General features: G+C 50.7%; 1 pseudogene; it reads left to right on the forward strand.

The window, feature by feature from the left end:
* The first annotated feature begins 1,810 nt into the window (after positions 1–1,810).
* Positions 1,811–4,958, forward strand: LOC132528618 (stress-induced-phosphoprotein 1-like; annotated as a pseudogene).
* Positions 4,959–8,659: the final 3,701 nt, after the last annotated feature.

Here is an 8,659-nt window from a genome sequence, read left to right on the forward strand (position 1 = left end):
ACCGCAGAAACCCCTTAAGGGGAGATAATCCCTAGAACCCTTCACAGCAGGAAATCAGGCTGGAAACTCCCGCCCTCCTCGCCTGCCTCTTGCCACCACCCAGCAACTCCTACCTGCAGGCACTCCTTCCTCTAAGGGAAAAATCCTCCACGGTCCGACCCAGCCCTAACACATATATCATCCCAGGATCAGGCAAACCCCTCAGCCCAGCCCTTTCCCTCTGCTCAATCACAGCTCAACTGCTTTGTAAACCTGCACTCCTGTGTCTGCACACCCAGAGGCTGCCGTCTGCACCCCAGCCCCTTCGGGGTGAAGAGGTTAAGAGTCCAGGCCTGGCCAGGTTGTGGGGTGGATGCCCTCCTCAGGGCAGGCTTTGGTCTTTGACAACTTATACCTCCAGTCCTAGTTCCATTGCCCCCATTCTCCCACCTGCCCTTCCATAAGCGGCCCCCCCGCCCCGACTCTGGCCTGTGACCCCATCTCCCAGGCCAGACAACCCACACTGGCACCCCCATTCCATCTCTCTTGCCTGTGCTCCCAGGATGCCCAGGTCTTACCTGGTGATGCCAGGAAGCCTCTGTCTCCGGAGATGTCAGTGTTCCACAAAGGAGGGAGCGATTGCAGAAACCCCAACCTCTGGCCAGGCTGGCAGGTCCGTCCCCTTCCCAGGCACCCTCAGGGCCAGGAAGATTTGATTTCTGATGGCTCCAGTCCAAGAGCAAAGGCCACTCACACCCTAGGACACTGGGTCCTCATCTCCCGGCCCCTTCAGCGCCCCTCCTGGCCAGGCCAGGCCAGTCTAGGCGAGGCTGGGGGCAAAGCTGGGGGCAGGGCTGAAGATTCTCTCAGCTCTGAGGCCGGCTTAACAGCGATGGTCAAAGCAGGAGCTCCCAGGGACAGGAGAGGGATGAGGGACAGAAACATGCCTGAAGACCACTGCACACCACCGGGCAAGGGCTCTGGGTTCAGGCTCCGGTGGTGGGAGATGAGCACGTGCTCACTCTCCCCATTCAAGCCCCTGCTGATCAAGAACAATTTTACAGAGAAAGCTCAATCAAGAGCTAGAGATCAGGGCTCAGCCTGCGTCTAGGATCAGGGCTTAGGTTATGCACAAGGATGGGGCTCAGTCTATGACAGGGCTGGTACTGGAATTTGCACTTGAGCTGGGCTAGACCTGGGGTCTCGCTGCTCTTCCCTTGCGCTCCAACAGGATGTCCATCCCAACACCTGAAATAAACTGTTCCTCGTACCTGAAATAAATTGAGTGGGAATTCTAGCTTGAGATTAAGGATTTCAATACAAGAACTTTTAGAAGATTCACAGCGTCTGGGGCAGGATGGGGATCTGGTACCAAGGGCTGGTTAGTATTCCTCTTCTTGTGGAGCAGCTCAAGCCCCTCAACCAGGCCCTTCCCTGGCACTGCAGCCGGTGCCAGTGCCTCCCTCCTCCTCCTGAGTTCCACAGCCCTGAGAGGACCACAGTCTAGCGCGATTATAGTCTGACTGTTCTGCGTAAGAGCTCTGCACCGCCCCCATGCCCCATTCCTAACACAGCGGAGTACAGAGGGGAACCCTCTCCCTCTGTGATCATCGGGAGTGGTGGCTTCCTGGGGCAGGAGGAGGGTCTGCACTGGGGGTCATCCTGTGACCCTAGTCCAGCACCAGAAGAGAGGGTGTGTGGAGACCCTAAGAGTCCTGGAGAACATGACAGCAGTGGGCAAGGTGGGACCCCAAAGGGAGGAACAGGACAGGTGGTCCCAGGGCTGACCAGGCAGACATTTGCCTAGACACACCGGCAGTGGGGCTGGCAGATGCTCAGCTTCGCCTACGTACCTTCCGGAGGTAAGGCCTCGCCAGCTTCGAAGGTGGGCCTCCCCTTCCTGGCTCTCTCTCCCGGGCTCCCAGCCCTCTGGTGGAGGAGTGGGGGTGGGGTGAGGGATCAGCTTACACTCCTCATGTGCCCCTTGTCATGTGCCTGCCTGATCCAGACCTTATTCCCACCACCCCCCCGCCACCCCCACCCCGTCTGTTACCTTGCTCCTCAGAGAAGTGTTGCTATGATGGCCCAAGGGCTCCAGCCACTTGACCAGGACAGAATAGGGGGCTCACAGGAGGAACAGAGAGAAGAGTATGGGGGAGTGACTTTACACCTGTAAGTACTGGAGATGTCAGGGAAGGCTTCCTGGAGGAGAGGGGGGAGGACAGGATAGGAAAGGGGAGGGCACTAGCAGAGACCACTAGTTGTCCCTGAATATTCCTCCTCCTGTTCTTCATTACTAATACAATCCCTTATTTTTTTTTTTTTTTTTTTTTTTTTTTTTTTTTTTCGGTACGCAGGCCTCTCACTGTTGTGGCCTCTCCCGTTGCGGAGCACAGGCTCCGGACGCACAGGCTCAGTGGCCATGGCTCACGGGCCCAGCCGCTCCGCGGCATGTGAGATCTTCCCAGACCAGGGCTCGAACCCATGTCCCCTGCATCGGCAGGCAGACTCTCAACCACTGCGCCACCAGGGAAGCCCCAATCCCTTATTTTTTTAAATTTATTTTTTGGCTGTGCCGTGCAGCATGTGGGATCTTAGTTTCTCAGTTCCCTGACCAGGGATCGAACCCGTGCCCCCTGCATTGGGAGCGTGGAGTCTTAACCACTGGACCACTAGGGAAGTCCCCACTATCCCTTATTCTTAGCTGGGCATGGGGTGGTCCAGAATAAAGACTGTATTTCCTAGCCTCCCTTGTAGTGGGTGTGACCATGTGACCCCGTTCTGGCCAATAGGATGAGTGCCGTGAGGGATGTAGGGTAAGTGTCCCCAAAAGGAAAAGGTGTTACTCTTTGTCCTTCTCCTTCTTGCCGACTGAAATGTGAAACTCAAGCTCTTGGACCATGAAGTAGAGGCGGTGAGTGGAAGATGGTGGAACAAAAAAGGAAGGTCCTAGACATCCTTGTAAAGTCACCTGACCGACCGTGGACTAACCACCTCCAAACTTGTTTTGTGTGAGAGAGAAATAAATGTCTGTCTTATTCAAACCACTGTTATTTGGGGTTTCCTGGGTTGTTTTTTTTTTTTTACTGTCCTAGCCCTGACTTTACACCTGTGTTGGGTAGAAACTTTGCACGGCCTCCCTTCTCTGACTCAGCAGCCCCCAACTCAGCCAACCTGAGCGGGGCTCCCTCAGTGGGGGCAGTGGACGTCTTTGGGGCGTGCATCTCTTTCAGGCAGCCCAGTCTTTTAGGCGCTCTTAGCCCTTCATGATTTTCCTCTCTTCACCCTTCTCCATGTTTCCCCAGCAAGCACCCTCCACTTGGGCTAAGTGGGAACCCTCATCCTTTCCAGGTTCATTTCCAACTCCATGCTTTTGCTCCTGTCTCAAGAAGGAGTAGGCAGTATGAACTGCCCATTAACCAAGGAAGAAATTGGAAAAAGTGCAATTTTTACCTTTAATAAAAACTCTGGCTGCAGAGAAACAAAAATCTGCTTGAAGCTGTCAGAGGGTCAACACAATAGTGAAGAATTCCTAGAGCAAGATACAGGAGGAGAGGGCTTCCCTGGTGGTGCAGTGGTTGAGAGTCCGCCTGCCGATGCAGGGGACGCGGGTTCGTGCCCTGGTCTGGGAAGATCCCACATGCCGCAGAGCGGCTGGGCCCGTGAGCCGTGGCCGCTGAGCCTGCGCGTCTGGAGCCTGTGCTCCGCAACGGGAGAGGCCACAGCAGTGAGAGGCCCGCGTACCGCAAAAAAAAAAAAAAAAAATAGAAACACTCTCAGAGGATGGTTGCAAAACTCTTGCCTTCAAGCCTGACTGGGGCAAGGGCTATTCATGAAAAGCAGAAGCTCTTGAGTTCTTAAACCCATTTGAAGAAGCCAAGCGAACGTATGAGGAGGGTTTAAAACACAAAGCAAACAATCCTCAGCTCAAAGAGTGTTTACAGAGTATATGGAGGCGTGGCTGGCAGACAGGAAAGTCATGACCCTTTCAACATGTCCAGTCTGTACCAGAAGTTGGAGCGTGATCCCAGGACAATACCTCCACCACCACCTCCTCCCAAAAAGGAGACCAAGCCAGAGCCAATGGAAAAAGATCTTCAGGAGAGTAAGAAGCAGGCACTGAAAGGAAAAGAATTGGGGAATGATGCTTGTCAGAAGAAAGATTCTGACGCAACCTTGAAGCTCTATGACAGAGCCACAGGCCTGGACCCCACCAACATTACTTTCGTGACCAACCAAGCAGCCGTGTACATTGAAAAGGGCAACTACAGTGAATTCCAGGAGCTTTTTGAGAAGGCCATTGAAGTTGGCCCAGAAGACTACCGACAGACTACCAGAGCTTATGCTCAAATTGGCAACGCCTATTTCAAAGAAAAGTACAAGGATGCCATCCATTTCTACAACAAGTCTCTGGCAGAGCACTGAACCCCAGATGTGCTCAAGAAATGCCAACAGGAAGAGAAAATCCTGCAGGAGCAAGAGTGACTGGCCTACATAAACCCTGAGTGGGCTTTAGAGGAGAAGAACAAAGGCAATGCATGTTTTCAGAAAAGGAACTATCCCCAGGAGAGGAAGCATTAAATGGAAGCCATCAAACAGAACTCAAAAGATGCTAAATGGTACAGCAATCAAGCTTCCTGCTATAGCAAACTCTTGGAGTTTCAGATGGCACTCAAGGACTGTGAGGAATGTATCCGGCTAGAGCCAACGTTCATCAAGGGCTATACGTGGAAAGCAGCTGCCCTAGAAGTGACGAAAGACTACCCAAAGGCCACAAATGTCTACCAGAAGGCATCAGACCTGGACGCCAACTGTAAAGGAAGCAGCAGATGGTTACCAATCCTACCTCATGGCCCAGTACAACCAACACGACAGCCTGAAGATGTGAAGTGATGGGCTGTGGCTGCCTTGAGGTGCAGCAGATAATGAATGACCCGGCCATGCAGCTCATCCTGGAACAGGTGCAGAAGTACCCCTAGGAATGTAAATTGGTACAGCCACTATGGAAAACAGCATGGAGGTTCCTCAAAAAACAAAAAAAGAGTTGCCATATGATCCAGCAATCCCACTCCTGGGCATATATCCAGACAAAACTATAATTTGAAAAACATGCACCCCTATGTTCATAGAAGAACTATTTACAATAGCCAAGACATGGAAACAACCTAAATGTCCATCGACAGATGAATGGATAAAGAAGATGTGGTACATATACACAATGGAATATTACTCAGCCATAAAAAAGAATGAAATAATGCCATTTGCAGCAACATGGATGGACCTGGAGATTATCATACTAAGTGAAGTAAGTCAGACAGAGAAAGACAAATACCATACGATATCATTTATATGTGGAATCTAAAATATGATACAAATCAACGTATCTACAAAACAAAAACAAACTCACAGATATAAAGAACAGACTTGTGGTTGCTGAAGTGGGGTGGGTAGGAGAAGGAAGGATTGGGAGTTTGGGATTAGCAGAGGCAAACTATTATATACAGGATGGATAAACAACAAGGTCCTACTGTAGAGCACAGGGAACTATATTCAATATCCTGTGACAAACCATAATGGAAAAGAATATGAAAAAAAACATAACGGAAAAGAAATATCCTGTGACAAACCATAAAGGAAAAGAATATATATATATATATATATATATATATATATATATATATATATATATACACACACACACACACCACACACACACACATATATATATGGGACCTGGGCCCCTTTGCTTCAGTGCTGCAGTGCTTGCACCTGGACACACATCTCCTCGAGCAACAAAATACAAAGGAAGTATCAATATAAGGGACTAAAAATAACTGCATGCATGCACAGTTGGGGCAAATTCTGGACAACGAGATACAAAGAGACCAAAAAGCCCAACTGCCACTTCTGAAGAGCTGACAGCAAAAGCAGGGGACTGCACATGCCCCCTGCACACAACACCACCAAAGGGATGGGCAAACCTCCTAAGCCACCCCTCTGGCCCGACCCCTGGTCACACCCCTACCCTCACCCCATATTAGAAACCTGCTCGCCCCACCTCAGAGTGAGCAAGTAAGGGAACGTGTTGTTTGTTCTCGCTCCCCGGTGCTGCGGCAGGGGCCCCAATAAAGCCTTGCCTGAATTTCTTGTCTGGCCTCTGATCAACTTCTATTAATTAAGGAGGCCAAGAACCCTGATCGGTAACATACTTTGTGGGCCAAGAACCCTGATCAGTAACATACTTTGTGGTGACACCACGAAGAGACTATTGTCCCCTTCCCAGGAGAGGATCTGGGCACCTCTGGAACCACTGAACGCAGCTACCCTGGGGTGACAAGCGGCCGCCTGAACCTCTTGTTTCAGCGTCACCACGTTTGGTTAAGTCTGCCTTCCTGGCCCCTGAGGGCCTCAGTACCCTCATTCAGGCAATGTTTTTCCCCTCTCCTTCTTTTTCCCTCACCACTTTCTCTTTCCCCTTTGTCCCTTTCCCTCTCCTGAAATCTCTCTACTTCTCTCTCTGTCCTCTCTTACTTCTGTCCTTTCCTTCCAAGAGAGTGGATAGCAGGCAGCTACAGCATCACTCCTCTCAGCCTGTGAGACCTGCTCCCTCTGGCTGGCAATGGCTCACCTAGACAGGTGACAAGCAGAGGTGGGAGAGGCCCATCTCACACCTTGGTCCAGTGGGCTCTCCCCGACTGGAGATTTGTGAGTGATAGAGGTTCAAACCTCATATCGTGTAGCGTCTGGAAGTCTGATCGTCCCAATATTCTTGCCTTTATTTTCCTGCCTCCAAGAGAAGTCCTGTTGGGAACGGGCTGAAGCAGCAGATTTCTATATACTGGTGTACACGTGGGTGAGGGTCCCACCTGTGGGTTGGGGACCCACAGATGACGTAAAACTGGCTGGTTTCCGGGCTTGATCACCTGGTGGGCAGTGGACGGGGTGCTCCCTCCTTCACTGGCCCTTTCTGGAAGCGCACAGATTGTTGCCTGAATAGACACCGACAGGGGGCAGGTTGAAATAGCAATCTCTGTCTCTTTCTCTTTTTCAGTCTTTTCTGTCCTTCCTCCCTTTACCTCTCCTTTGGTCCTCACCCTTATACTTCCATCCCCCTTCATCCTGAAGACTCCTTGTTTGTATCTTTAAGTTTCTGTCATTGGTACTTGTTTTTTTTGGCTGCATTGGGTCTTTGTTGCTGTGTGCGGGCTTTCTCTAGTTGCGGCAAGCGGGGGCTACTCTTCATTGCGGTGCACGGGCTTCTCATTGCAGTGGCTTCTCTTGTTGCGGAGCTCGGGCTCTAGGCACACAGACTTCAGTAGTTGTGGCACACAGGCTCAGTAGTTGTGGCTCGTGGGCTCTACAGTGCAGGCTCAGTGGTTGTGGCACACGGGTGCGCACGGGCTTAGTTGCCCTGCGGCATGTGGGATCCTCCTGGACCAGGATTCAAACCCATGTCCCCTGCATTGGCAGGCGGATTCCTAACCATTGCACCACCAGGGAAGCCCCCTGGTACATGTTTTTGAAAGGACCTTTGTTTTATGTAGTTTTGTCTGTCTAACTGCTCGTGCAAGTCTCTGCCAACATTGTGAGCATGGTGGAGCATTTAAACCTTGAAATGAAAATGCAGCCCACATAAACTGAGACTCCAGCCTTGGGTTACTTAGTGAGATTTTTGGTTTTTTAATTTATTTATTTGGTTGTGCTGGGTCTTAGTTGCAGCAGGCGGATTCCTCAGTTATGGCGTGTGAACTCTTAGTTGCGGCATGCATGTGGGATCTAGTTCCCTGACCAAGGATCGAACCCAGGGCCCCTGCATTGGGAGCGTGGAGTCTTATCCACTGCACCGCCAGGGAAGTCCTACTTAGTGAGATTTTATTTTTTTGCGGTACGCGGGCCTCTCACTGTTGTGGCCTCTCCTGTTGCACAGCACAGGCTCCGGACGCACAGGCTCAGCGGCCATGGCTCACGGGCCCAGCCACTCCGCAGCATGTGGGATCTTCCCGGACCAGGGCACGAAACCGTGTCCCCTGCATCGGCAGGCGGACTCTCAACCACTGCGCCACCAGGGAAGCCCTACGTAGATTTTAAAGAGCAAAAAAAGAAGAGAGGAGCTTGCCTCTCTCTCCTCTGCCTTTGTAACGTAACTCTGCCTGGGCTCTCAGGAACCACCTGATTCATCTGTAGTCCCCCAGACTGAGGTGAAAAGAAAAAAGAGGGTTTTTAAATTCAAGCGGGAAAACTCTGAGATCTCTGGTTCTGTCTTTATGTAAAAACTAACTTGTAAATAAGCTGTATTTAATTAACTTAAAGAAAATTGAATACTTATATACATTCTCAGAAATTTAAAAGAAAACTCACCAGAATATATTTCAGCTTCATGTGATCTGGGAAATATTCAATATTGAATTAATATCTGATATTAGAGCTAGCTTAAGCTTATGGGTTTAATTAATACAGACCTGTCTTTAGAGTCATCAACATTATTTATTTATTTTTGGCTACATTGGGTCTTCATTGTTGCCTGCGGGCTTTCTCTAGTTGCGGCGAGCAGGGGCTGTTCGTCATTGCAGTGCATGGGCTTCTCATTGCAGTGGCTTCTCTTGCTGCGGAGCACGGGCTCTAGGCGCATGGGCTTCAGTAGTTTTGGCTCGTGGGCTCTAGAGTGCAGGCTCAGTAGTTG

Source organism: Lagenorhynchus albirostris, chromosome 1, assembly GCF_949774975.1.
Source record: "Lagenorhynchus albirostris chromosome 1, mLagAlb1.1, whole genome shotgun sequence".
Classification (NCBI taxonomy): domain Eukaryota; kingdom Metazoa; phylum Chordata; class Mammalia; order Artiodactyla; family Delphinidae; genus Lagenorhynchus; species Lagenorhynchus albirostris.